The 17549-nt window shown below is 42.0% G+C and overlaps 1 protein-coding gene across 2 annotated transcripts in view; it reads right to left on the reverse strand.

Moving 5' to 3' along the window:
• Positions 1 to 17549, reverse strand: part of LOC139691534 (cysteine-rich secretory protein 2-like) — a 212599-nt gene that overhangs the window by 24587 nt on the left and 170463 nt on the right. Inside the window, exon 1 of one of the 2 annotated variants that reach the window (XM_071589413.1) lies at positions 3340 to 3531. The exons of the other annotated variant lie outside the window; for it this stretch is intronic. The gene's annotated coding sequence lies outside the window, so the exon portion shown is untranslated. Of the gene's footprint in view, positions 1 to 3339; positions 3532 to 17549 lie in introns of those variants that run through there. 2 annotated transcript variants of the gene reach the window in all.

Below are 17549 nucleotides of genomic sequence, written 5' to 3' on the forward strand. Positions count from 1 at the left end.
TCGAAAATAGAGATAATTGAGCGAATAACGCGTACAATTGACCCAAATGTGAAAATTTTAAGCAGGTGGATAGAGGGTGAGTACGACTCAAAACTGTAGAGGTGTAGAAAATTCTGGACAAATTGTGACAAGGGTCAGGGGGCGAGAGAGTTAATCAGTCAAAGCTTTCAACCTTGTTCATGAACGGACAGTTCCTAACCGCAGTACCTCAGAAAGGCACGGCGTTAGACAGAGGATGCCCCGTTTACTGAAAAACCACGAACGGGTGAGTTTCAATAGGATGGGTTTTTAGGGCAACTTGGGTTTGACTTCGGTGCCCGTTCGCCCGAGTTAGATCGGTCGCTTCCTTTTGATCATATGCTTTGAGAGGAAACGTGTCCTTGAGTGGCAAGGGGAGGAGGGGCCATGAGGGGGGGGGGGTTGGGGTGCAGGAAAGTACACGGAAGGGTGTCGTAAAGGTTTGTGCCAACCGGGGGTCCAAAACGGAAATGTTCGCAGGCCCCTCTGCCACTCACCACGGTACGAAAGGAGTAGATCCATTCCTCGCCCGTTAGCTACATAAACATAACCTCAAAAAAATTTCCAATTGAAATGTGGCTGGTTTCTTATACTGACCTGTCGCAACGGGAAAGAGATAACTCAAAAAATAAACGCACTCCGGAGGCTGCGGTTTCGCGCGCCGAATGTTTACATGCTCGTATCTAAAGAACGCGCGCGCGCGCACACACACACACACACACACACACACACACACACACACACACACACACACACACACACACACACACACAGACACACAGGCACACTTCGCCTACACACTACCTCTCGTGAACCGCAGGAAAAAAAAACAAAAAGCAGGCAGGCTGCAAGGAAAATAATCTCCCGGGTAGAGGGAACTGAATGGAAGGGCCCCTCCTAATTCAAATGTTTGGCGCTCGACGTCGCCACCAGATCTCACGCATACTTCTTCTCCGAGTCGAGATAAATTGTTGAATCGAAATAATCACAGACGTTTCAAATCATAACGGGCCGAAGAGTACGATCAGTGAATTCAGCCACGAATTTATTATGGGGCATAATGAAAAGTCAGATCGCTGGCATACAGCTCGCAGAAATATCACATCTCAACATTCACGTGAATTACAAGGGCGATGAAATTTCGTGATTGTTTACAATTGTTTTCGCGGTATCTATATGTAGACATTTATTCAAGTTTAATTAATTACGATCTCCAACTAGGTTTCAAATCGTGTATCTAATTTCTACAAGGGAAGGGCAGTTTCTCGTTTCGCCGCAAATGAATTTAACAGGAAAAAATTCAGAAACCCGATCAATTCTTCGAAGGTGTCGTAATACTTAGGATCAGAGGTCAAATCCGCGATTTTCGTATAACCATTCATCCCCTCATTCACATCTATTTGGAAATAATCGTTTTCAGTTATATCTATGCTCAAAACATAATCTGCCCAGTTATGCCATAATTTGGGCACATTGGCCAAAATTAGCGTTTCTATAAAGAGCGACCGAATGCGGATGTAAATTACAGAGGGGAAGTTCAAGTCGGGCAGTTGTCTAAATTTAATCGATTTTTGCTTGGAACAATTTATATTTCTCAGGAAAAAACGGGACCATATAATCCATGGGATGCAAATACATGTAAACAACCTCTTAGAAATAACGCTGCAGGTCTGAATTTCGGTAACTTCTCTTTGAGTATATGTAGTAAGCCATGGCCCGTCTCTCGAGGTCCCCAGCCGCTGTGAGATTTTGAAATTCATTGAGTAATAACGCCCATGCCTACGTAATGTACGAACTTACATGGATATATCTATTATTTTTCAATTATTAGTTTTAAATCTGCAAAATTATAATTAAGAACACACTTTGTATTGTACACGTGCACATTTATTTAAAAAAATTCTAGGATGTCCGCATTAGCCTAATGATGATTAGATCTTGAAACGCGTTGTGTATTATAATAAATAAATAAGTGGACGGTTGAAAGTGTGTTCTTAATTATAATATGCTGTTCCGCTACGCCACGCTGGACACTATTGATTTAATTGCTAAAAGTTTTTAAACACTGGGGTCCAATTCCATTTAATATAGAAAACAATATTCACTTTCTCGATACACAAAAACTTAGCAACCTTGGAACGAGTCGTTTTTCAGCCACCTAGAAACGCCTATGACGCTGGCAAGTATAAGAGTGCAACAAACTGATTCTCGCACATGAAATCTATTGAAACAGGTCACGGACCTGGATGCGCTTCTGTTTACGGATGAAAGGTAACAACTTTATGACCAGTCATAAAGTACTCCTAATCTGCTTGGTTTTTCTTATTACCCTCCTCTTATAGCGGTCGCGACCCATTTATCATGCTTTCAAGGAGATTGGAAAATTAGAACGCTATTAGAGTCCTAATGACACGCGTATAGATTCAAAAATTTACTCTATCAATTTAGCGTAAAAACAGTTGAAAAATGTTATGTTGGAACAGGGGGACAGATCCATTCGAATCGAAGTCCATTACGGATGTATTTCACTCTCGAGACATCGGGTCACTCTCAGACAATGGCCGTCCCACGCGTTGACATTGTCGCAGATACCCCCGCGGTCGTGGGTAGCTAGATAGGTAGGTAGGTAGGTAGATTCTTTCATCGCCAGAGCCAGAGCTGCGCACAGCCACGACACAATGCAACCCAGGGAGCCTTCTGTAAGAAGTACGGAAGGTACCTACACTCCATTGAAACATTTCCATTGCCTTGTTAATCGCGTGGGAAGCCCTTTCCAACCGCAATGGTGAGGAACTATGGGGGACAAACGGAACTTATCAGGAGAACCTTAAAACACTGGATAATAACGACCCCAAGATGGGAGGCACTAGATTCACAACAGTAAAATGCAATAGGATTGATATACCGGTAGGATGTAAATAGTGCGATTTTAATGCTGACACCGCATGGGTTATTCTAACCTCACATGATTTTGGCAAGCGAAACCACGGAGGAAGTTTTAGGGAAAGAGAATATCGAGCCTACCGATACAAGGAATCTTTCATCCCACGCACAATTTTTATCACAATATTAACAGCAGACTTATATCACCATCATCGAAAGTAATGGTACGGTGAAATACTCTCCGTCTTCTAAGTTTCACAAGCAAGCATTCCGCTGATGACCTCACACCTGTTTTCACACTCCCAGCCCCCGTGGTTACTCGCAGCGGGATAGAACCCCCCTAGCCACAATCCCCGACACGCACCACCCGCCTAGCGGGGTGCGCATACACTTCCCGCCGAGGATGAACCGCGGAGAAGCTCGGGCTGCGTTACTCACTCGATCCGCTCCTCCGCAAAAATCCCTTCGCGAGGTACGAGGGGAGTCCGGGGCGAGCTACTCTTTTCCGCGCGGCGATCGCTGACGGTCTTCCCCGCGGGAGAAGCGGCAAACGGCCCTCGAACAACGCGGCAGCCCTCTCTCACTCCCTCAACGTCTCTCTCCCTCTTTGGCAGGGACGAAGATCCCCAGCCTCCGCTCAGGAGCAGACTGCGCCTCTCGAGACGGCCGGCGGGAAGGACTATCGTTGAGGATAGTGGGGGGGGGGGGGTTGGAGGGAGCGGAGAATGGTAGAGGGGAGGGGGTGAGGGTTTGGAGAAGACAGTGCTTCCGTCTTCCCGTATCCTTCACCTTCTCTCTCTCTCTCACTCGCTCTCTCTTCCCTCTCTCGCCTTCATCCACCCGGTTCCCTTCGTCCGAACCGCCCGCCGCCTCCCCTATCCATCGCACAGCCCTCAAGGCGGCCCCTCCCTCCACCTTCCTCTCCCGCTCGGCGCCGCCCCTCCCCATCGCCACCCCTCCCTCCGCCCTTTCGGGCTCAGGTGTAATCTGGAAGGTGAAAGGGAGGAGGAGGAGGTGGTGGTGGCAATGAAAAAGAAGGCGGCCACCGAGAGGGATTGGAGGAGGAATAGCGAGTATATACGACGTGTTTGTTGAGCGCGGGTTCGGGGAGCTGCAAGGCGCCTACAATAAAATCCCCAAATGTTTTTTTTTAATATGTTCTCTTTTTTGAGTGCTTTAATGATCTTTTCGCTGCTCGCCATTTCGCCTTCGGTTTTAATTGGTGGCCGCTTGGGATCTCTTTACCGGGCTGTCCTGGGTCCGGATGTGTCGGGTATGGGGAGTTGAGCGTTTTTACTTTATCCTTTCCGAGTTTCGCTGGTGCGACGACGCTATTCGGGCGGGGGGGGGGGGGGGTTCTCGGCGACGGCACGTGCGGCAGGAATCACTTTCCGTTCCATACCGGAGAATCCGGGAGGTGAAACTGTGAACGTGTGAGAAGATCCGAAAAAGTGGAGCCTCGATGGGGATGGTATATTTCACAGGGCCCTTGAGTAAAGTTCACGATTCATTTCGGGATGACTTTTGACGCCATGAAAAAACATCAGGTTATTTAAACGTAACAAATAGCTCAATATTTTTATCGCGACTCCTTTCCGTTTCCAAGGGTAAGACGTATAATACGGTGATCCTTATACTTTGCATCCATACTTCCCGATGCAAAAATGTGATTTCCCTTGAGGAAACCTGAAGAGCAGCGTAATGAAAAATATTTGAATATTTTGCTATACATAAGCATGGCTAATACTAAAAGTTTATTGATATGACTTCACCTCTCAATCAGGGGAATACGGTTATATCTAGACAACAGTGGTATGCCAGAAATTATTTTCAAGTAGTTAAGAATTAAATAAGAGTGGGAATACGAGTATGAGAAAGAAATGGTTTAATTTTCTGCAAGGTAAAATCACAGCCAAGCGTCTAAAATCCTGTCCCTCGATATTTTATATCTCTAAATTTGATCGCCTTACACATATTGCTCCGACTTAATAAACAAAATCAAAGGCTTTTGCGAACAGAATAACGTCAAATTCGAAGATCTGCGGAATGCGACAATTTCAAAATAATGTCATGAATTGCTCCTGCGTTTTAAACCGTTGTATCACTATCCGCATGCATTGATTGCTTACGTTCCCCGCCTTTTGAAGGTGGTCCGCTTAAGTTAAAGACATATTGCTACCCCCGCAAGCTAAACCTCCGCATTACCTCTATCATAAAATTTGAAATATAACTCTGTATGGTATTATTTTCATAACAAGTAGTCCATCATGTATAGAGGTAGGTTTGGTTGTCTCTGAAAGCTATCAAATATCCTTTCAGTTTTTTTGTTGCGATAGTAAAATATCAACACTTTTGCCTCGCACCCTTGCCTTCATCGGCTCCCCATTGCCTCCAGCCCAATCTCCCATAAACAGCCGAAATCCATAACTCCTTTTCCCTCTGCCCCGCTTACCTAATTTTCTTTCTTCTGTAACAACTCCATCATCCTTTTACCTCTCACTATCTCTACCACTCGCTTCTTCTGCTTCCTTCGAATTACCCCACTAACTTCCGCTCTTCTCCCACATTATCAAACACTTCTCCCTCTTCATGCCTCGTTTATATTTTCGTTAGATCCCATGGGTTCTTATTGCTCGTATGGTGATTTACATTCAATGCCACCACTCTTCTCACGGTTTCCAGGAACACGAGCAACATTTGATTTGCAACGACAAGAAACCCACTTGGATGTTACTATCGGAAACCTATTCAAATTAACCTTTAGAAACATATTTGGATTACACTATTACTCCTCTCTTTGGGAGTTGCGGTCGCGTGCCGTGCATAAACTAATTTTTAGTCGTTCTAAACTTACTTCTGATGGTTAAGACAAAGTAATTACGTATGTAATTCTTAAAGAATGGACCATTACTATTATACAGAGATCATGCAAACAAAGAAAATAGTTTGATATGCATATGTAATTTTGAAAAAGAATTCTATTATATTAAGCAAGATTGATTTCCACTGCTTAAGGGAAAAAAAGAAATGCCTGCGCATTAGAAAATAGGCCCGTAATAGGTTTAGTATAGTCCCGCAGCTACACAAAAAAAAGAAGGGAAACAAGAAGTGGAAACCTATTGACCTTATGATTCTAATTATTTCCTCGTTGATGTACGGCAACTCGATGCCGCATATGTTTGTAGACCTGGAGCTTTGATTTGGATTTCGCGAACAAAAATGACTAACGCTGGCTTACGACTATATTGTACTACCATGAACTACAGGTATGTCACACTCATTGATAATTCATAATCGTCACGAAACTGGAATATATTTGTGTAACTTGACAATTATTATAAATTCCGGTTGAACTGCTAGAAGTGTTCGTTGGAAGGAGCCATGGAAGCACATGTAATTGTATTATCAAATGACTGTGAATATTAAAATTGTCATAAACGGGAGTGGGCCTTCTCAAAGGAATATTTCAGTGGAACGACTCGATGATGGAGAGCAGTGAATTCCATCGGGCGGGGAACGAGAGGGGGGGGGAGATCTTCGGCCTGGCTGGCATCTGCTAATGGAGACTTAAATCACGACATTTTCCCATTCTCTTGATAACTCTTCATTTTCGTCCACTCGAAATGTTTGCGTCGGTGTATCGCAAGACTGGCGGGTATCCCGCGAGACACGCGTGGTATCTAAAATTCCTGCGCTACGAAAACACCCAACAGGGAAGAGGCCCCAAGGGCATGCGGCAAGTTAAAACGGCTATTCAATCGTGGGTGTTTTACAGCTTGAGATAATCGGAAGCCAGACAATTTGGAGGCTGCGCGCTTGATTGGACAATACAATTCAATTTATCAAACTCATTATCAGCTTAACTCACTCAGCAGTGTGTATTGTCATCGATATTGGACTCTTTCAATGTCAATTACTCATTATCGGGTCACATGTTGCACATTGTAATCTACTCAATACGACATTTAAATGGCATACAAATTGTGTCTCAACATCATATGTTTTTCCTCGATCGTCATGAGTGCCTACCACAAATGTTATTGTTTAGTGATTGTGAGAAGAAATCTTTAACGATAAATATAATCCGTCGTGACCCCTAATCATCGTAATAAATTTCCTATTCTCCATAGGGCACTATCTTCTTCATCCGTCTGTGATTAGGGACTATGCAATAAGGCGGCATTTTTATCGCAGGAATTCAGCGGATTCTCCACTTAAACAATTATCGGTTAAAAGCTGATATTATTATATATTTTAGATCAAATTGCCAAACTGAATTCAGTTAATTCATCTGCATAGGACGCCTTGGTAGAGCATGGCTTGCAAAAGTACTCGGGCACAAATCGAAGGATCCGAGCTCGGGTCCCGTTCAGGGCGAAAGAGTTCTACCCAGAGAGTTTTCCCCATTTCGGTGAAAATCAGACGATGATTCTGTTACAATAACTGTCACGGGATTTTCCGCAATTCTTTAAGCTATCAAATAAAAAAATGGATCATTGTGGATTCATTTTTTTCAATTAAATGGTACCTGTAACCGATGTAATCGATTCTCTCAAACATATCTAAGTTTAAGTTTTTTTATGATTTGAAGTTAACGGAGAAATAAATCATTTTCACCAAATGAAGTCCACGCCAGGAAATTTAGTTTTACACATTTATTATCTGAGATTTTGTTTCAACTTGAGATTAAATTTGAGTCTTGAAAATCATTTCGGATATTAATGGCGGCATGGACGTACGTACCTCAAGTAATCTCAGCAGAGGTATTACTTTTAGCGATCGCGACTGCGTTTAGAATCGTGAACACCTGCCAAACCGCAGGCCGTTTACCCCTTGCCGCATCGTTTCCGCGGCACATTCGGAGGGCGAGCCGCATTTGCCACGCAGAAACCGGTATGGCCATACGCCGTACTTAAAACGCACGCCCAAGCTTTTATCGTCTCCCGCACTCCTGTTCGTTCCTCAAAAACACCTGTACACATCGAGTTCTCATTGTTTGCCTTTACTTTCTTCATAATCTCTCGCGGTGCATATTCATCTCCTGCTTTCGGACACCCATCTCCTCATTGGTTTACACCATTCGAATTCTCCTTGGAACCTCATCTTCAACGCCTATGTATTTATCTCCCAGGGTTCGGTTTATGGTAGTGATGCGGCTTTCTCATCACGTAATCCAATATTTGAAATGTCTTTCAACTTCAAGTACACAATAAACCACTCAGACAAGAAATTTGAAAAAAATGTTCATTATCATTTCACATTTTGTAGCACTCAGCATTAATACAGCTGAGAGTTTATAGCAAGAACGGAGACATTATCGCTATTCATACCCTTAAGTGCATTTATTGAAAAAATGATGGGCGAACTGTTTGACAGTACAGTACTCCGTATCCTTGACCATTCTACGCGAAGAGTTGCATATTTTTGATTAACGCATTGCTGATAAAATTTGCATTCTAATTCATTGAATTCCACACATCTACATATCATATATTTTATTTTACATGAGCTAGTAAAATATTCGCTGTACTCCCAATCACAGAGCTGCAAACTTAAAATAAATTTAAAATTCATTGCGTAATGCAGATCACATTAATGTCTGCATTTTGTAATGAACATGCATTAAATTTTATGAAGAATATAATTAACTCCTCCATAGTTTCATAGCAATAACTATTATTTATTTTAAAATGAAACATCGAATTCAATATCTCTCCCCAGAATAAATGAGTCTATGATACTTGACTGATTTTAACATGCCAGTTTTGACTAGACCACCACTTCGTTCCGCATTCTATCAGTTTATCTATATCCTTCAGCTGATACCCTTGCCAGCCACCAACAGGGTGTGTGGCGGGGGTGATCCACAGCATGAATGTAAAAAAATTGAGTTTTGACCTTTATAAAGTTCAACGAGTGGAAATAAGAGCCTGGAACGTATCATTTTCTTGAGTTTCCAGATATTTTTTTGACCCTCCATTCTATGTAATTTTTTGAGCGTATTTCTTCACCATTTAAGTCATCAGAGCTTTTCGTTCGATCGACTCGCGTGGAGTTAGGCGTTGGATATTGGTTCATGGTAAAGACAGATTTCAGGAATGTGCTGAGATAGAATTAACGGGTTTGCATCTACACAATTCCTCTCAAGTGTAGGCGGATGGCGGGGGGTGTAAGGGGAGCGGGGATCCTTAATGAACAAATATGAACTTGCACTTAAATATAAAATGTACATATGGTCTCATTCATAAACAAAGGTAGACTTACACAAAAAACGTACATGCTTATTTATGATGCCTTCGTGTAAAGATGTAAAAAGGGGAGATTTTGAAAGAGTAGTTAGGGATTTAGTTTAAAATTAAAAATTCGGGCTGGGATCACCGACTCACCATTCCCAAGCGGGTGTACTACCACGGTTACCTTGACACTGGCAATGAATTGAATTGGTTTCGAGATGACGGATCAAGGGAGATATATAGGGTTGGGGCGGGAAGAGCGAGAGAGTGTGCGGGAGGGATGGATTGATGGATGGGAACAGGGGACCTTGCTAGGAAGGGGATAGCCTCGGGAAGGTCAGGGCTGAAAAATGGGAGAGAGGGTCAGCGGGGGGAGGGGAGGTGAATCACGAAGCGGCCATTATCCCGTGCACTCACGCTTGCACTGCATCACGACTGCACACGGGGGCTTCCCCCTCCGGGAATGCAAATTACTGGGCTCCAATCTCTTAGGCCACGTCTGTCTCTCTCTTCCCGGGGCCTTTGATAGCTTTTGTTCCGTGAGCTCGAACTCTGCCAGTGGTCGAGCGTCGTCGCTTGCCCGAGGCCGCTCGGAAGTCGATTACCATCTCGGAGAATAATCCCAGGTATCTCCATTAGGGCGTGAACGAATTAAGCGAGATAGTTAGGTGAGCATGCAACAGCGCCGCACCGCTTTAAAAAAAAAAGAGTGCAGCAGCGGCAGGAGCAGCCCATTGGGATTCCGTGTTTGGTAGCGGAGCCATTATTGCCATTCCCTCCGAGCACGGAGCGTCTCAAAGTCTCCGTGGCGTAAACCACTGGGAGACGGCGGCGAAAGCACGTCTGGAAGCAGCGCAGTGATTTTACGACGCACGCACTCTTCAGTTATTCCTGATAATCCAGTGTTTGCACATCCGTGTACTCCGGCAATTTGCCATCCAGCCCCATTAATGTGACCATAACCATGGAAAATATGACTTTTTTTACTGTGGTTTCGTGAGCTGCCGTAAACCAGAATTGTCCCCCGCACGTAAGACAAGAGTTGAAAGAACTCCCTGGGTGGCATTTACGAGTGAGATCACCCAATTCGTATCCATTTACGAAGGATTCATATCGCTAAATGTCAGCAACAGCTCCACTCTGACAAAAGGAAATTTCTCTCCTTCCAGATAAAAATATATGGCTTCAAAGGAAACGTTTAAGAGCATCGTAATTCCCCAGTGCAAACAATGGGACGTGGTCGGATAGAAATCGCCGGATATAAAGGGATCATAGGTTTTCCAGAGACTATATTCTGGAAATCTTAAGTATAGTGACTCGTGTGTTTAAAAGTAACATACACGAAGCCGGAAAGCCTACCCTAGGGTGTAATGAACTCACCGGTTAGTCCATAGGTGTCTTCGCTAGGGTGTGCATCCCGCCAAGAGTATGGGTGAAGTAATATCTGATTGTTCATTGATAGATATGAAATATCTGAATTGTGAAACGATCATCGAGGTCGAATTTGCTATTGTTATAAATCTCCTCCACAAATATGCAGTAATGTATTATCTCCAAAGTGCCAAGCAAAATTAAATTATCTAAAGAATATATCAGAGAAGTGAACTTTACGAAAGCTGAGCATATGCTGCTTGTGCTATGGTCAAAAGTAAATTTCAGAAAGGGGTAATCTTGCATAATTGCCAACTCTTTTTCATTTAGATACCTGATATTAACTAATGACTGGTGCATGTGATTAGTTTTGGGCGAATTCGGCACATAATTTCTGAAAAATCATTTGAATTTCTTATTTTGAAATTTCAATTAGCTATAGATTGAATCGAAGGCGAGATACAACACCGTCACCTATCATCAAATTTATGTTCCTTGATCGGAAACCGAGCACTCCCCTCGAATCCCGTCCGTAATTACGAGGCGGCAGCCATTACCTCATCACAGAGGCCAAGTTTGATGGATACTTTCCCTTCTTGGTCCACGACACGATCAGGATCAACCAATTTGATTCTTAATTCCCTCAATAAATGCTTCATTTACTCACGGCTGGCTCTACCGGACAAATAAGCGGCCTTTAACAATCCACTAATCTCAAAATCATACTTCGGTCGAAAAAATCGATCGCCTTCCTCCTCGCATGGCTAGCGTTTTTCCAAAGGACGGCGATGGCAACGTGTTTTTGAGCGCCGTTAATTACGAACCAAAGCGTGATAATGGAGAGATACGTGTATAGGACTCTTTCATGCTTTCCATCCAGGCAGGTTTACCTAAATTACCTCCCCTGTCTCTCACGCAGGTACGCGCCTCGATTCAAAAGTTGTTCTATCTTCCTTCCGCAGCGAGGAGCGCCGACGAAGAGGGGGTGGAAAGGGGCGGGGAGGGAGGGTGGAGAGGTGCGGGTGGTAGGTGGAGGGTGCAGGTGTAATAATCAGAGGAGAGCAATGTGGACAGGCGGAAATGCGGACGCCGAAGATGGCATTGGACGAGCGAGGAGGACGCAGGCTAATTCATTCGGGCATGAGACGAGGTGGACGCGGATAAAATGGATGCGTTGTGAAATTGGACGCTAATAGAGGGGAAAACCATCTGATCAAATGGTCAACGATTTCATTGACAAACCCTTTTTAATTTAAAATGGCATCTTGGATATGATTCATGAGTCAGGTATTGAGTCAAATCGAAGGGATTATGATCGATTGCCCATGATGTTGAAATCCGTAGGTCTATTTGTAATTTGTAATATTCAGTAGCTTAAATAATTCCCCTTTAAAGGCATTCCTCTTTTGCGAGAGGTATCTGAATGGTGCAGTGATTGTATCCATGCATGGTCGTAAATTACCGTATTGGATGGTTTCATTTGAAAATAGCATTTATATTTCCCTAATTTATACCGAAAAAATAATAAGGGTCTACCAAGGGATATCACACTACGACTACCACTCATACTCGCGCGCACGCATTTTGGAATGTGCAACATAGCTATTCTGTTCAAAGAACTACGGGAGATGCAGCAACAGTTACTTAAACTGAATCATCCACTAATATGCACTAAAGTGCAACAATTTCAAAGCGTTAAAATTATTCGCCTTGGCTGGGATTCGAACCCAGATCCCTCGATTTCCGGCCTTGTGCTTTTGCTTTAAAATTGCAGAAAGGAAGAGGACGCCTCGGTTAACTGGCTATAGCACTCGGCCGGACATTGAATGATCCGGTTTAGAATCCTGGTTTAGGCGAAAAATTTTTCAAACGTTTTAAAAGTTTTTGCATTTTAATGGCTATTTTGCATTGAATTCTAGGATTGACTCTGGTTAGGAACATAAATAGAATATTAAACCGAAAAAGTCTGGTTTAAATGCCAATATCAAATAATAAAGCTGAAACATTGTCAGAATTGTAGAATAAAAAAGTGGCAAATCCGAAGATTAGTTGAGATATGAGGGTTAGAACTCACCGCGGACTAAGTCTTAGGCACGCGAAATTCACAAACTAAGGGAGAGGCAACCCCTTCATCTATGCCGCCCGTGGTTTCCCCACAAGTTTTTCCACCCAAGAAACCATACACTTGGATTTTAGAATAAGTTTTGCCAAAAGCATACCCCAGGATTTGATTCCCGTAACTCTCTAGATGGCAGTCGAATGTCCTACCCACTATCGTAGTTTACCACACCGACCAATGTAATTTAGAAATTTCCTCCCGGCAGGATGGTTATTACAGACCAAATCACTGACTAGGATTCCGTTACTATCTTTGTTCGAAGTAATAACGGTTTCTTGCAAGTAATTTTAGTTTAAGTACTCTTATTTTCTCCCTATCCCGAAATTCAAGAGATTGTTGAAAGTACTATATACGATTATTTGAATCAGTCTTAAGGGTTAATTGTGACAATTTCTAACTCATGAGTTTTTATTAAATACAAGTGGCCTAAAAACCCAAAAAAATTCGAGCCCATTCAACAGCACTCAAAGCCATGAGAGCGTTTGCTGAAACGGGAAAATTGTCGATTTCGCGTTTAACCCACGTCTCCGAAGTATTCCGGCCGTATAAATAGCAGCAATGCCAAAAACGTCGATCATGATCAGCCACTTTTTGTAGGTCTCTGGAGTTCATTTGACTGGTAAAGGTAAATATTTCCCCGGGCCCTCCCTAGGCCGAAAGAAACTAAACCGGCAAATTGAATAGCAAACGTCTATGTAGCAGCACATGAATGTTAAGCACCATCAAAGTTTACAAATTTCACGAACTATTTGTTAAAACATTTACCGTATTCATATTTCATTTGAAATAGAATAGTGTCCTTTTCGGCTTTAAAAATAATTTATGCCAACCGGAAATAATTTTTCAACAATTAGAACATTTTTATAAATGATTTATAAATTTCTAGCGAGCAATAGGGTGAAAATTTATACAACGTACGTGCTGCATGTCTTTACACTTAATATACGTAAGAAGGTAGTAGACATCAGTCATAGTCTACTTAAAATTATAGAAGCCACGGTTTATAAGGTATATCGGATAAGAATCCTTTTAAGCCAGCCATACTATATGCAAACAAAAAGGATATTAATTTCTTTTTGTCTTTAGCAGTTTCAGAAATGAAGCGATTGGCAATGAAATCGACATTGAGTTCACGTAAAATTCCACAACCAGAAATTCTGCGAAGATGAATTTTGGAGATAAAAGTTGATGGGCAGTACATGGAAGTTTGATTTAAGGAAAGAATATTTTATTTTAATTTTCTCCCATCCGGTCGCTGGTCAAAAACCTCGACCTTAGTTTGACACATTAAAAACCCACTGATAACGGCATAGTACTGCTGGTCATTAATTGGCTTCCCACCTCTTCTGCCCTCGCTCCACTCATGTTCTCTCCACAAACCGTCATACAATTTTCTACCCACCCCATTCCATTTCATAGCCACGCAATTTATTTTCGAGCTCAGACATTGCTATTTTAATGGCTACCTTTGAGTTAAAATAAATGACCATTTGTGGTATGATAGAAGCAGACAAGACTTGGTGTATTATGTACTTCAATTATTGTTTTTTTGTCCTGGAGTTTTAATAGTTATTTTATCCAAATTATACCACACTATTAAAAATAATAGTCTAATAATTCCTTTTCTTCAGCAATTAAACATTCGCCCAATTTACTACGTTCACACGAGAAACTTTCAATTGATATCAATCAAACTTTCAATTCAGTATTACGTATTATTGATAAATGACGCTATATTTAAATGCCTGAGATTTCATATTTCTCCATATTTAATTTTAATTACTCATTTTCACTTCGGGTACACGAGTATTTACATCACATGTGTCATTACGCGTCCGGTTTAAGGGATAAATTTGGGGGCGTTAGTAAGATTTTACAGTGCTCACATATTTTGATTGCAAAAGGATAAGGGTGTTAGTTAATTTTCAGCATGTTTCTCACACAAAAGTTTGTACTTTTCCCTCCCTCGTCCTGGAGTCCGTACTATTTCTCTTTCTCTTTCTCTCCATAGGTCTTGTCGCTCGGAGCACAATACAATAAAATAGATGCGTCTCTATCCTTTCTCGCCTAAGATGTATGAGATGCGTAAGAAGTACCCCGCGGGCTTCCTCCCTTGTCGGGACCACGTGATCCGAGGAGATAGCTGAGAGGAAGAGAGAGAGAGAGGGTGGGGGGGAAGAGGATAGAGAGGCAGAGTGCGCGAGATATGTATGCATGCAGAAAGGGGGAAGTTGGCAGAGGAGGAGTAGGCCGCACCCAAAAGGGCCTCGCCCGCGGGAGCCGTGGCGTGGAAGAAGGGGTTCGGCGGAATTCCGCGCTAGTGCGAAAGAGGTGCAGGAGGGAGGGGGGCGGAGGGAGGAAAGTGAATGGGAGGGGTGGTGCGGGAAGGGAAGGGGGCAATGTTCTTGTCACTTCTCATGACACTCTCCTCCGCCTCCTCTCCTCCTCGCCCTCCACGCGACTCCTACCTCACTTCCCTCCACGTCCAAGCCTCTTACCCTCTTCTCATTCAGAGTGCCTCTTTCCAGCAGAAAGGAATCGCATGTTATGTACTCACGTTGCCTTTGATGTCGTCAGAGACGCATTTAGTTCCTTGCAACGCAACCATGTATCCACGAGTGGGTTATCCTCTCGGCAGGAGAGGTGAAAGTATTACTGCGAGCAGAGGAATGACCGAAACGGCGTGGCCTTATCGACAATGGTGTTTGCCAACTCTGGGCATCCATTCATTGGGACTCGATAGTGGGAAGAAACTAGGTAAAGGTTTGGGTGAGGTGACATTTAAGCCGCCTTTATCTAATTTGCCTGATGACTTTATAAATGGTGATCGCTGACTTTATTATGGTCACAGTACAAAATGTGTGTGTCGCGATGCCACCAAGTAAATTTCCAGCGACTCGAGCGTCGCTCATAGAATAAAATGAAGCCATTTATATTTATGTTATATTATCTGGTATTAGGTAGATTTATCGACAAGAATTACAAATACTTTTGCTAAGGTTGTCCAATTGTCATGCACTTTGTATTCGTTTAAAGTTGAAGCGTGGTCTTTTCTCACTCCTATTTATGATCCCATTTCATTCAGTTAAACATCAGTTCTGGTGTTCTAAAAAGGAACTGGACGAGTGTTAAATATTTTATTATTACTGACCATTCCTTTTTGTGTTGCAAAAGATTACGTTTAAATAACCGCGCGGATTTATGACCGCACAAGTCCTATTAGCATAGAAATTTTCGAAGGGAGTACGGCAGGTTGTATATTTATTTTCTAGCAGACGAGTAAGTCATCAGTTACGACTTATTTCAGAAATATTCTCACCCATTAAATATTGAATCAATTCCCCTATTTTTTTAAATCATGTAAATAAAAAGCACGAAGAAAATATCCTAATGGCTGAATTTGCATTCAGCGAAGGCGATCAGCATTGTTATTAAGTCCACTCGGGAATCTTCAAAAAGTTTAAACAGGAAACTCACAATTTTCATTAGTTTTAGTGGAGAATTCTACGTTTTTCAATTGATTTCCTTGAAAAAATGTAAAATTGGTTCATAATAGGTTAGAAATAAAAAAAAATTGAAAGTATTTACAATCTGAAAATGCATGGACTAGATAAAATTGAGAAGCTTGTCGTAAAATAAAAGGCTGTCTCGCCAAACTGCCTGGGGTTAGGAGATTACGAATCCTTAAAACGTTAAGGTCAGAGAAAAGGTAAAAAATGCCGAAAAAAAGTCTAGTGTAAATTAAAGACGACCCATAATATGAATCTCAAAAGTAAAATTAATGATTTTCCATACCATTTATAGTATCACCTAAATTTTATGGGAATGCAAAATTTCATGCAGATAGGTACCAAAAACTGCTGATTTTAAGCAGTTGACTCGCTAAATTTCACAGACTCAATGTATCGTATTGGGACCTGCCCTCGGTGCTAATAACTCATAAGCATTGACTATGTATAGTGATTGCATTTTTATTCCCCAATTATAATCTGAAGACTTATTACATGAAGATCAGGAAATAGTCTGGAGATGATTTTTTTTTAAATGTACGTAGAAGCATGAGTTAAAAGCTTTTTCCTCGAACAGATTCTCTTTAACCAACATGAGCGATGTCGATATGCTGGACATCTATTATCTTACACTTAAATTTTAATACGCTTTTAGTATCCGACAAAATTTATGAAGGTGACTAATTTACCATCACTTTTAATGATCAAGCACTGATTAAGAACCACCTCTCATAAATTACCTTCAAATCAACCACCCCATTGTACGCAGTATATATTGTGTGAATATGTTAGGGTTTACCAAACGATTAGCAACACGTTTCTGTTTGCTATGGAACACAGTAAACATATTCAATAGTAGTTTCTTTGGGAAAACATTTTTTAGAATGCCGATTCATGTCAATTCTGTTGATGACGCGATTTAAATACCATAAAACCATATGAGGTCTAAAATGTTTCAAACGTTTCCAAAAGGATATTGAAATCTCTATTAATTCACTTGGCCACGCATCAATGAATTAGTAATTTAATAAGGTGCTCATATTCCGTCTTAAGAATCAGCTAATACTTGACGACGTTACCATACGAAGACGTAGTCACCTAAGTGGATGGCATTGAACTCATATCAATATATCTCTAAATGATGACGGCGAAGTGTTTTTCCTTAAAATTGCTCCCACAAGGTACTGAAAAACTTCAGATAAAATTTATGATTTGAAATGACGGCGTCTCCGCCCGGAAGCTCATCGGCTAACGCCCATCAGAGCAACAATGGCTATCCGCCCACAGATAGATTCCCTAACGAGGGCACAGTTCCAGCGGGAAAGGCGGACCGTTGTAAAATGGCAATCTCTCTCGTATCAGATCGCAACTTCCTGGACCACGGTCAATTTATAAGACAGCCCATGTCACGAAACA

The sequence above is a fragment of the Hetaerina americana genome, unplaced genomic scaffold (genome assembly GCF_022747635.1).
Source record: "Hetaerina americana unplaced genomic scaffold, ioHetAmer1.1.p SCAF_1, whole genome shotgun sequence".
Taxonomy (NCBI): domain Eukaryota; kingdom Metazoa; phylum Arthropoda; class Insecta; order Odonata; family Calopterygidae; genus Hetaerina; species Hetaerina americana.